The sequence below is a fragment of the Chrysochloris asiatica genome, unplaced genomic scaffold, assembly GCF_000296735.1.
Source record: "Chrysochloris asiatica unplaced genomic scaffold, ChrAsi1.0 scaffold00235, whole genome shotgun sequence".
Classification (NCBI taxonomy): Eukaryota; Metazoa; Chordata; class Mammalia; order Afrosoricida; family Chrysochloridae; genus Chrysochloris; species Chrysochloris asiatica.
In genome coordinates, this window is record NW_006408753.1 from 4,718,234 (window position 1) to 4,729,842 (window position 11,609).

An 11,609-nucleotide genomic window follows, 5' to 3' on the forward strand; every position below is an offset into this window, starting at 1 on the left:
ATTTTAATATTTTTTTGTTGAAGAATTTTATCTCTATATTTAGTTTTATCTCTATACTTACACCTATGTCTATCTATATATTTAGATCTAGACTTAGGCATAGATATATACACAAATATCACTGCATTTGAGTTGTTTCTCACTACTTAACTGCTTTATCTATATGGGTAGATAATCTCTATATACATATCTAAAACCTATAATCGTTCTACTGTAATCACAGGTTACAATTCACACATAACCAAAAAACAAAGAAACAAAACATGCAACACACTGCTGTGTAGTGAATTACGACTACACAATGTAGCGTAGTGGTTACGAGTTGGGCTGCTAAGGTCAGCAGTTCAAAACCACCAGCTGTTCCATGGGAGAAAATTGAGGCTTCCTACTCCCATGAACTCTGGTAGCGTAGAGGTTGCGAATTGGACTGCGAACCGCAAGACCAGCAGTTCAAAACTACCAGCTGTTCCGCGGGAGAAAGATGAAGGTTTCTGCTTCGGTAAAGATTTACAGCCTCGGAAACTCTGCACAGGATAGCTGTGAGTCGGAAGTCACTCCACGGCACATAACAACAACAACAGTGCCATAAATATTTGCAGCCTCAGAAACCCTATACAGGGTCGTTATGCGTTGGAACCAACTCCACTGTACATAACCACCACCACTACCAGTGATCTTATAGGAAAGAGTAGACCAGTTGCTCCCTAAGCTTTTTAAGACTGTAACTTTTATGGAAGTAGACTGTCTCATCGTTTTCTCATAGGGTGGCTGGTGGGTTTGAACTGCTGACCTTACAGTTAGCCCAACACTTAATTCCCTGTGCCATCATGACTACTAATACATGTTTAGAGAGAAATAAAATAATAGTGGTGCACTGAATTTTTATGTAAAAACATAGTTCAAAGGATGCTTTTAAATCAAACAGCAGAGAAATTCCTCTGTTTAATCAGTCACAAGTGATTTAATTGATTGGTCCTTTTTGGCAAGTCATAAAAATGGTATGTTTAGTAGAATGCAAGCATTGGAAAAGAAGGATTTCTGTTTGTTTGAGCCACTGGTGTATTTCTAAAGATGGGAACGCCTGACACATAGGAGGTTCTCAGTAAACATTTGTGAAATAAAGGGATATAGTGATTCTAGGAAACAGACATAAATCAGAAAATTAAGATATACCTTTCTTAGTTTTTAATCAGAAATAATAATTAAACATTGCCTGCATGAATTCTTAGCCTTATTGAATTATTTCTAAAGTTAAAGAAGACTATTAATTCTAATTTACCCCAATATTAGTATGGAAGACAAAAGATGCTAATCTGAAAATACAATCTGGTCGGTGCTATTCCCTTTATTTAGAACAGTCTATTTTACCCTGCAATCTGCCTGACCTCCTCAGTCTCCTTGACTCTGATACCAGAACTATATGGCCTGGCCACCACTATCAATTGGTCTGAAAGGGATCACATCAGAAGGTCCCAGATAGAGTGGGAGAAAATGTGGAACAAAACTCAAAATGATAAAAAAAACAGACTTAGTTAACTGGTCAGAAAGAGACTGGAGGAGCCTGAGACTATTGCCTTCAACCATCCTTTGGGTCTGGAAAGACACTCAACCTCGTGGCCCAATTTACAGTCAAGCACTAGATACATATACAGTGGGGGGCAACACTAGTAAGGTATGCTCACCATAGAATGGTCACCCATTCAAAATCAATAGGGCAACATTTACTAAAGGGTAAAGTTAAGAAGGGATGGGAAGGTAGGTTGAATGGAAATAGGAACCATAGGGAGAAAGTGGGGGTAACTTTTGTTTCATGACGGGGATTGTAATGTTGAGATGACACAAAGTGTATGGTTTTCTGAATGCAAAACTGATGACCTTGTCTGTTTCATTCAATTCATAAAAAGTTTAGAAAGAAAAAAATAGTTTGACCAGAATGGTTGTGACTTTGTCTAAAATTGTTTATTGTGAAATAGTCTTAATATTTTACTTTATTTTACCATAATCTATCACCACTACTATTTTCTCCAATATGCTAGACATATTGCATTGGATCTGCATTTCTTGAAGAATGTAAGATCAAACTTTTATTCTTAGTCAGATTTGGGGGCTGGGTGGGGGTAGATTTTCATTTTTTAAAGTTCAAAATGTTTTTTGTTGAGAAGTGATAGTTAAAGTTTTATGTCAACTTGACTGGGCCAAGATTCTCAGTTGTTTTGACAGTTGATATGTATTTATCCCTATAACAAGATCTAATATAATGTAATTAACTCTATGCTGAGGTCTGCTATGAGCATTCAGTTGAAAGGATGCTTTCTCTAGGGGTGTGACCTGCTTCCAATATATTAGATGCTTTAGCAAAGCTTGCTTGCTCTCTGCTAGATCTGGATCTTGCATTTGGCTTGTCCTCTGACCTTCAGTTTTTTGGACTTGAGCCAGTGAACTACTCTATTGCCTGCCTGCCTGACAGGAGACTAACACAAGATGACAAGGAAGCTGTCCCAGGGAGCAAGAGAGCTAAGCACCTTTATTTGGGAAGCTTCCTGGTGGAGTAGAGTCCCTGTTGGTACTTACCAGTGAAGTTAGACTCTCTGACCCATGAAGTGAGAAAGCTGAGTGCATTCTGGCCAAGGTTTACGGTTGGAGTGGGGTGTGTGGCCACTTGTCAGTAGAGCTGAAGATCTTTGTGACACTTACTTTACCAGAGCAGAGACTAATCTGGTCTCTTCTGGAGATTAAGTTACCTGAAAACAGAAGCTGAACAGACAAGGAACCTGGGAAGCAGAGCTGCCTCAGTCTTAAAAGGTAGAACATGAATTCTGGGATTTCTAAGGATGGGGTCCACAGTTTCCAAAGTTTCAAGGAGGGAACTTCTTCACTAATTTGGTTCCAGAGTGTGGGGTCCCATTAAGATGGGGGTCTCTGCCTGAAGTTGACGGGGCAAGGCTTCCCTGCCCAAGGGGGGCAGAAGAAAGTGGCCTGTCAATGCCAAAGGAGTAAGGTCACTGCTGAGGTGGACTAGAAGAATGGAGCTGCTCAAAGCTGAGTGGGCAGAGTTGTCATTCCAGTGAGCCTGGAGGGCAGAGTTGTCATTCCAGTGAGCCTGGAGGGCAGAGTTGTCATTCCAGTGAGCCTGGAGGGCAGAGTTGTCATTCCAGTGAGCCAGGAGGGCAGAGTTGAATGACATGGAGCTGCTCAAAGCTGAGTGAGCAGAGTTGTCATTCCAGTGAGCCTGGAGGGCAGAGTTGAATGACGTTCAGGGTTGAAGATCCTCTATCAAGAACCCAACAGTGCATTGTCAGAACCCAAAGTCTAGAGTGCTGGGCCACTGCCTAGATGGTCTCAGAGAGGATTATTTTCAAGCCTTGAGAGCTAATGGAAATTTTTCTGGATTTTAACTTGCTTGGTGCCCATTATCCCCTTTTTACCCTCCAGTTGCTCCCGTTTGTAATACAAATGTCTACATTTTGCCTGTTCCTCCATTGTATTTGGAAGCGGATAACTTGTATTTCTAGATTTGCAGAAGAAAAGGAATTTGTTCCAGGTTGAAATTTAGACTTGGAGTAATTTTGGAAGAATACTAACGGGACTAGTACATGTTTGGTTAGTGGCATTTTGTTAGGTACAAGGACGACTTACAGTTGTTTTTATTTAGAGTTATGTATGACAAGGACTGGACTGCGATAGTTAAGGTTCTGTGTCAATTTGAGACACCCAGGATTCTCAGTAGCTATCCTCCATCATGTGATTTGATGTGATAAACCAATAGGAGTATCAAGTGGGATGTTGTTGTTGTTAAGTACTGTTGAGTTGGTTCCAACTCACAGTGACCCTGTATAGGATTTCTGATTTCTAAGGAGCGGCTCGTGGGTTTGAACCACCAATCTTGCAATTCAAATGACCTTGTGGTCCAGTGCTTATCCTACAGAGCCACACAGCCCTTAAACCCACCATGACACTGCTCTGATTTATGGGAGATTCCCAATGAATTTTTGATACGGTGCTGAGGGGTAATGTGCTGGGCTGCAAAGTTGGTTTGAACTGTAAGGTCAGAGGTTCAAGCTCACCAGTCACTCCTCAGAAACTTTATACAGGGTTGCTGTAAGTCAGAATGAGTCAGCACTTAACAACAATTACCTGAAGGTGTGGCATGCAACAGTTTTTATCTTTTTTTTTAACAGTTTTTTTCTTACAAGAGATAAAAGAAGAGAGCTTTGAGCGGAGAAGTAGACTTCCAACCACCAACATGTTGTTGTTGTTGTTAAGTGCCGTCGAGTCAGCTCCAACCCATAGCAACCCTGTATAGGGTTTCCAAGGAGCAGCTAGTGAGCTTGAACTGTCGACCTTGCAGCAAAAATATAGAAGGTCCAAAAGTGGAGTGCATCCTTTGGAGCTAAGTCCCTGCATTGTGAAGCTCCTAGATCCAGGGGAAGACTGATGCCAAGGCATATGGGGATTTATAAGGAACACTGGGCCTACAGATGCTTAAAGGAGACAAGGACTTTCTCCAGAGAAAGCCTTCTCCTAGATCTGGCTCTCTGAATTTGAACTTCTAGCCTCCTATACTGTGACAGAAGAATATTCTGGTTGTTGACACCACCCACTGTGGGATTTCTGTTATAGCAACATTAGATAACTAAGACAGACGATACCGGATTCTAGTAATTCCAAAGCATTACATACATATAATTAGAGTCATCACCATTCTTTAAGTATACTTTCTTTATTGCACCAGTTTGAATTAATGTTATCAAAAAATTGTTAAGAGACCCCATCAGGTAATCATTGTGCTGAGTTTTATTTGTGTGAGTGAAGCTATAAAGATAGTTTAATGATATTAATCTTTGGTGATGTAATTTACTTTTACTGAGTAGGTAGGTATACTTTATCCTAAATGTTGGGAATGCTTTCTCTGTAAATTATCTCACATATAAAATTTTAGTAAACTGCTGCCTTTGTAAAGATGTGTAGCATCCTAAATATCACTGTGATAAAGACAGAATCCGTCTATACTGAGATCAGTGTTAATAAATAGGTTATACAGAGGACTAGTAGGAAAAGGCATTGATAAATAATTCTGAGGAGGTGACAAAAGCTTATCCACATCATGGATTTATCAAAATTTTATTTAACAAATATCTGCCATAATCCATATCAGCCAACTGAGAATGCATTAGAACCTGAGAAGAAATAGAAATTCAAAAAGTGCAGAGATGTCAGGAATAGGGGGAATGTATGGCTGATCTAGGAAAGCAAACTTAGACACAGAACAATCCAGACCTTCTATTTTGGCATGTACACATCATACAAATCAAGGTTGTTGTGTTGTACAGTCGATTGCAACTCACAGCAACTCTATAAAGTATAGTCCAAGGAAAAACACCTTACAAAATTCTAGAGTTTGTAAACTATGATTTCTCAGACACCAAACTCAATCTTTTCCTGGAATTGTCGTTATATGCCATCAAGTCAATTTCAATTTATAGCAACCCTGTAGACTTCTGGTGTGGTGCTGTGGGTCAGCACTGGGCTGTGAAGCACACGGTTGGTTTCACAGGGTCACTATGAGTTGGAACTGACTCTATAGAACTTAACAACAACATAGGACAGAGTAGCCATATAAGACAGAGTGGAGTTCTGGTGTGGTGTTGTAGGAAAAAGCTGTGGACCTCAAGGTTAGTTAGAACTGCAAGGTTGGCGGTTCAAACTCACCAGTTGCTCGTTGGAAACCCTATACAAGGTCGCTACATGTCTGAACTGACTTGACAGCATTTAATAACATAGGACTGAGTAGAACCATCCCATAGGGGGACACTGTGCTATAACAGATCACCAGGTCTTTTATGCTGTGCAACTACTAATGCGTTTGAACCATTGACCTTTTCTTTAATAGTCTCTTGTTTAAACATTGTGCCACCAGGGCTCCTTGTTACAGTATTCTTGTTCTTGTTAAGTGCCTTTAGGTCAGTTCCAACTCATAGTGACCCTATATAGGGTTTATGAGAATCGGCTGGTGAAGTGAACTTGAACCACTGACCTTGTGGTTCAAACCACCTTTGCAGTCAAGCACATTAACCAACAGCACAACACCAGGACTCCATTACAGGATTAGGAATGGAGTAGGAGTTAGGAATTAGTAGAGTTAGGAATCTAGTATTAATTCTGAATCCTACTGGTTAAATAAAGGCTGTTGAGGCTAATAAATGTTCTGCTTTAATCAACATTGGTTCAAGGACCACAGCTAATGGCTGTGGAAAGGCGAGGGAGACGGACATTGCTGTCAAATAAATATTAAAGACAAGTTATATGTTGGATTATGGATGAATATATATTACAGTTTAAGACTAGGGAGATTAATTGATTCCAGAGATCTTGTAAAAATATGTGAATAATGAAGTTAACTGTTACCTTTCTTGAATACGTCATATGTGCAATCATATATGTGAGTTATTTGTGTGAATTATCTCATTAAGTCCTTACAATAATCCTATAAAATCTGAGTACATACGGCTGTTATTTATTTTATTTAACTTTTTATTGTGAATTGAGTGAAGGTTTACAGACAAAAAAAAACTATCTGCTCTACATTCAACAGATTATAAACTTTGTTTCATCTTAATGATTACAATCCCCTCCCTGCAACAACAGTTGTCCGACTTCCTCCCTGTGGTTCCCCATTGACATCTTATATTTCACAAATGAACAAAGCAAAACTATTTGATGTAGACAAACAAGACAGAAAATGTATGTTTATTTAAAGGTCCAAAGGGCGCATTCTGCAAGCCAGCCTCCTGCTCTCAGACACACCGCCTTTCTTAGTCCATGGGCCTAGAGCCTGCAGTTGCTCTGTCTCTCCATGCCACTGCCTCTGCCATCATCTCTGCTGTAGCTGCTTTTCTAGGTAGGGATCTCTAACTTCACTCATCCTCTTCCTTCTTTATGGTCCTAGGATTGTGTGTTCCTGAAATGAAAGATTAACTCCTCCCCACTTTTAGTTACACATTTTATATAATTACAGTTGTGACCATCAGAATTAATCTTGCTAATGAGTACTCACAATTGAATCATAAAATCCTATCACCATTATCTCCCAGAGCCTTTCACCAGATCCATCTGGAAAAGAGGAAAACTATTTAGTGCAGATTTTTACCATATCTTACCTCATTCTGAAACTAAGCACGGCCATGAAAGTTTGTGAGCCAGCCACCTTTTTCATGCCTTTATTGCCTCCCCATTTTTGATATTCAATGTCTAATTTGCCCATCCCTGCTCCTTGGAGCCCCTATACAGGGTTGCTAAGGGTCAGAACTGACTCAACAGCACTTAACAACAGCAACAACAATCAACCCAATACACTGAGGAAACTAACTTTTTCCTAGATACAAGGAATCATTCCTTTCTGGTTGGGATTTTGAGCAACTGCATCTATAAGCAAAAGTCAAGCTAATCAAATTGGAGCAATTTACACTTGCTCACTTTTACTTCTTTTAATGATGTTGAATCTGAGTCAGAGAGGTTTAGTGGGACAAATTATGGTTTGTGCATTGCTCCATATATGGGAGCCCTAGTGGTGTAGTAGGTTATGATTTGGGCTGCTAATCAGTAGATTAGATCCTCCAGGAGGCTTTCTGCTCCCATAAAGATTTATCATCTCAGAAACCCTAGACAGTGAGTCAGAACTGACTTCACTGCACACAATCACCACCACTTTAACACTGCTCTATAGCAAATTACTCCAGAATTCAGTAGCTGAGAAATAAAAAACAAAAATAAGTTTACAAGTTCAGTGGGTCAGAAATCCAGGAGTGGCTTAGTTTTCTGTTTCTGGAAAGGGATTTTTTTTTTAAGTATCAGGGATCAAGGTGTGAGTTGGGACTACAGTCATCTCAGCATTAACCTGCAGAGGAACCACAAACTCACACGTGACTGTCAGCATGTCTCCGACGATCAAATTCACTCACAAGGACCTCTTCACAGGCCTGTCTCAAGCCATGGTACTTGCCTTCTCTCAGAATGAACGATCCAAGTGAGAGTCAGCGAGAACACCAAGAGAGAAGCTAAAGACATTTTCATAACCAGGACTTGGAGTTAAGCAGCTCTGGTAGCATAGTGGTTATGAGTCAGTCTGCTAATCTCAAGGCCAGCAGTTCGAATCTACCAGCAGCTCCATGGGAGAAATATACGGCTTTCTGTTCCTGTAAAGATTTACAGCCACAGAAACCCAATGCAGGGTCACTATGAGTCAGTACTGACTCTAAAGCACATAACAAATCTTGGAGATGACACCCTATCACATTCTCTTCTTTAGAAACAAATCAATAAACCCAGCTCAGACCCTAGAGGAGGGGGTTTCACAAAAATCTGAATACTAAGAGAAGGGTGTTTTGGGAGTCATTTTAGAGATTCTATACCACAGTCTGTATAACTTCAGAAACTATACTCCCAACAATACTCTGCCACTTTCCTCTTAAAGTTTAACTGACTTCTCAGGCTTGTAGCTTTCCAGCTATACGATTATGCATTTATAATATCATATGCCAAGCAGAATAGCTATTTCTTTCTCTTGCTCTTTTTTTTTTTTTTTTGCTTAGTTGATAACTGTCCTTTAGAAAAGATGAACAACCCTGCAAAAGGCAGCAAGTTCAGTCTTCCTGAAGCATACATTTTTCAGTGTATAGCAGCTCCCTGCTATTAAGATAAGAAATAAAATGAAACTGAGCTTTCAACCTTGCCTCTGAGGCAAGCTTTTCCTCTGATACTTTTTTGTGAAATGTAGATGCAACAGTAAAATCAATGCTTTTTCTATAACAAAACCTGAATGTATGACATGTACCTTCAGGAACCCCAATGCATGTATTTTTAATCTTTATTTTATATAATAAACTCAAACTTAGGAAGCTAAGATATAAAATACTATTTTACTTCTATATGTTGAATACAATTGTATTTTGTGAGCAATTAGTTTTACATAGTCTGATTTATTAATGTTAAGCTAATTTGTTTTGTACCTTGTACAGAAAGGAAAGAAAAATCAATTCTATACAGGTAGTACAATTTTAATAATTATTTTTTCAAAAGAGTCAAGAAAACTATTTCATAAATATTTATATGCTACTTTCCTTCTAAAACTTATTGGCTCTAAGGAAAGATTTTCAAACAGTATGCTTCATCTCAACTCTCATTTGGTTTACAAGGATTTAGGCCTTCTTCAGAGAAATAATTAATTTTATTTAATCATTCCTTCACCTTGGAAGTGTATTCCTCCTGGCATTAAAAAGTGAAAAATAAAATGTGAATAAACTTCCACTACTAATCTAGAAAAGACAGAGTGATAGAAAGTTTATAAGGACCTATATTATGAAAGTATGTCAAAACTGACTTCAGTTTTCAATGAATTCTTATTTTTATCAAAAATATATAAATCTGTGTTCAGCTGAGGCCAAGCGCCGTGCCGCGAATGCCGCTGTAGACTCGCCACTCGCAATGGGTGACGGCGGAGGCGTCCAGGAGCGGGAAGACTCGGTGGTGTTCCAGCGTGGCACAAGCCAGAGTGATGATGCTGACATTTGGGATGATACAGCATTGATAAAAGCCTATGATAAAGCTGTGGCTTCATTTAAGCATGCTCTGAAGAATGGTGACATTTGTGAAGCTTCAGGCAAGCCAGAAGATACACCTGAAAGAAAACCTATTAAGAAAAAGTCAAAAAAAGATCACCACAACTCCATTCAAACAGTGGAAAGTTGGTGATAAATGTTCTGCCATTTGGTCAGAAGATGGCTGCATTTACCCAGAGACCACTGCTTCACTGGATTCTAAGAGAGAAACTTGTGTTGTGGTTTACACTGAATACGGAAATAGAGAGGAGCAAAATCTGTGTGATCTACTTTTACCAGCCTTTGGAGCAGTTAATAATGTAGAGCAGAATACTCAGGAGAATGCTCAAGAGAATGAAAATGAAAGTCAAATTTCAACAGATCAAAGTGAGAACTCCTCCAGGTCTCCTGGAAATAAACCAAATAATATCAAGTCTAAAGCTACTCCCTGGAACTCATTTCTATCTCCAGCACCTCCGGTCCCTGGAGTGGGCCCTGGAAAGATAATCCCCTCCCCACCTTCCATATGTCCAGATTCTCTTGAGCATTCTGATGCTCTGGGAAGTGTGTTAACCTCTTGGTACATGAGTGGCTATCATACGGATTATGGGCTTCAGACAAAATATAAAAGAAGGAAAATGTCCCCATTTCAGTTAAGGAGTAAATCTGCCATCACTGACAAAGTAAATCTCACCTTCTTTTTTTGTACATGGTTTGTAGAAAACAAATCATTAAAAATGGAAATGTTAAAAAATATAATGTGATAACAGTATTAAAGATGATGCCAAAACTCATAGATGAAAAATTGATCCATACTCTCACTAGAATTTTCATGGTGTCAACATATGATCTCACAAATATTTGCTTGTTGGTTGTGTGGAGAGTTTAATCCAGCCTTTAGCTCTAATTTCCCAGTTGCAGAGAATACCAGGGATGAAGCAGCAAGTTACATGACACTATAAAGGAGAATGGGATAAGACCAGACTGTGGAATGCAAAGTAGAAAAGGACTGCCTTCATTTCTTAACAGTAAATGGTATCATGAGTGAGGAATAAAAAGAGGTAGTAGCGGTGATTAACTAGACTAGATTAAGCTAGATTTCAGAGACATCACAGCTAAATATAGTGTAGTAACCTTGATTGGACTGATAACCCTGATTTGAAGAGAGGAGCTCTGGTAGCGTAGTGGTTACGAATCGGGCTGCGAACCTTAAGGTCAGTGGTTCGAAACTACCAGCTGCTCTGCGGGAGAAAGATGAGGCTTTCTACTCCTGTAAAGATTTACACCCTCGGAAACCCTATACAGGGTCGCTATGGGTCGGAACCGACTCGATGGCACATAACAACAACAACATAGAAGACATGAGGGGAAGAGGGAAAAGACATTGAGGAAGTTTTAATATGGACTGGATTTTAAATGGTATTAGATAATAACTGATAATTTTATGAACGCTGATAAGGGTGTTTATAGGAAAATGCCTTTAAAATTTGTGTGTTCAAGTATTTAGAAGTGAAGTCTTATGTTTCTAATATGTTTTTAAATGGTTTGGCAAATTCTGTATGCATGAAGCATATATGGCAAAATGTTAATTACTGAATCTAGGTGTCATGTATATAGACATTGATTGTACCGTTCTTTTCTACTTTCTGCATGTTTGGAAAACACATAATAAAAAATGTAATATATACCCATTTTAAAAAGCAAATAGTACTTCAAAGCTTATGACAAAATACAGTTATTTCCCTCCATTCTCTTCCAAACCTATCAACCTTGATTCTCAGGTTGCTAATAATGTGCCTTTAGCTTTTTCCTCAGGTATTTAACATTCTTATACTGCTATTCCTTCCATTTCCAATGATTGCTTTTGTTTATTTTTAAGTGTCATTGAGTTGTTTTCCAACTCATAGCAACCCTATGTAGGGTTTTTGAGGAGTGGCTAGTGAGTTTGAACAGCTGACCTTTCATGAGTCAAACAACTTTGTGATCCAGTGCTTATCCTACAGCACCACACCAGGA

General features: G+C 39.1%; 1 pseudogene; it reads left to right on the plus strand.

The window, feature by feature from the left end:
• The first annotated feature begins 9,480 nt into the window (after positions 1 to 9,480).
• On the plus strand, positions 9,481 to 10,250 carry LOC102837024 (annotated as a pseudogene).
• Positions 10,251 to 11,609: the final 1,359 nt, after the last annotated feature.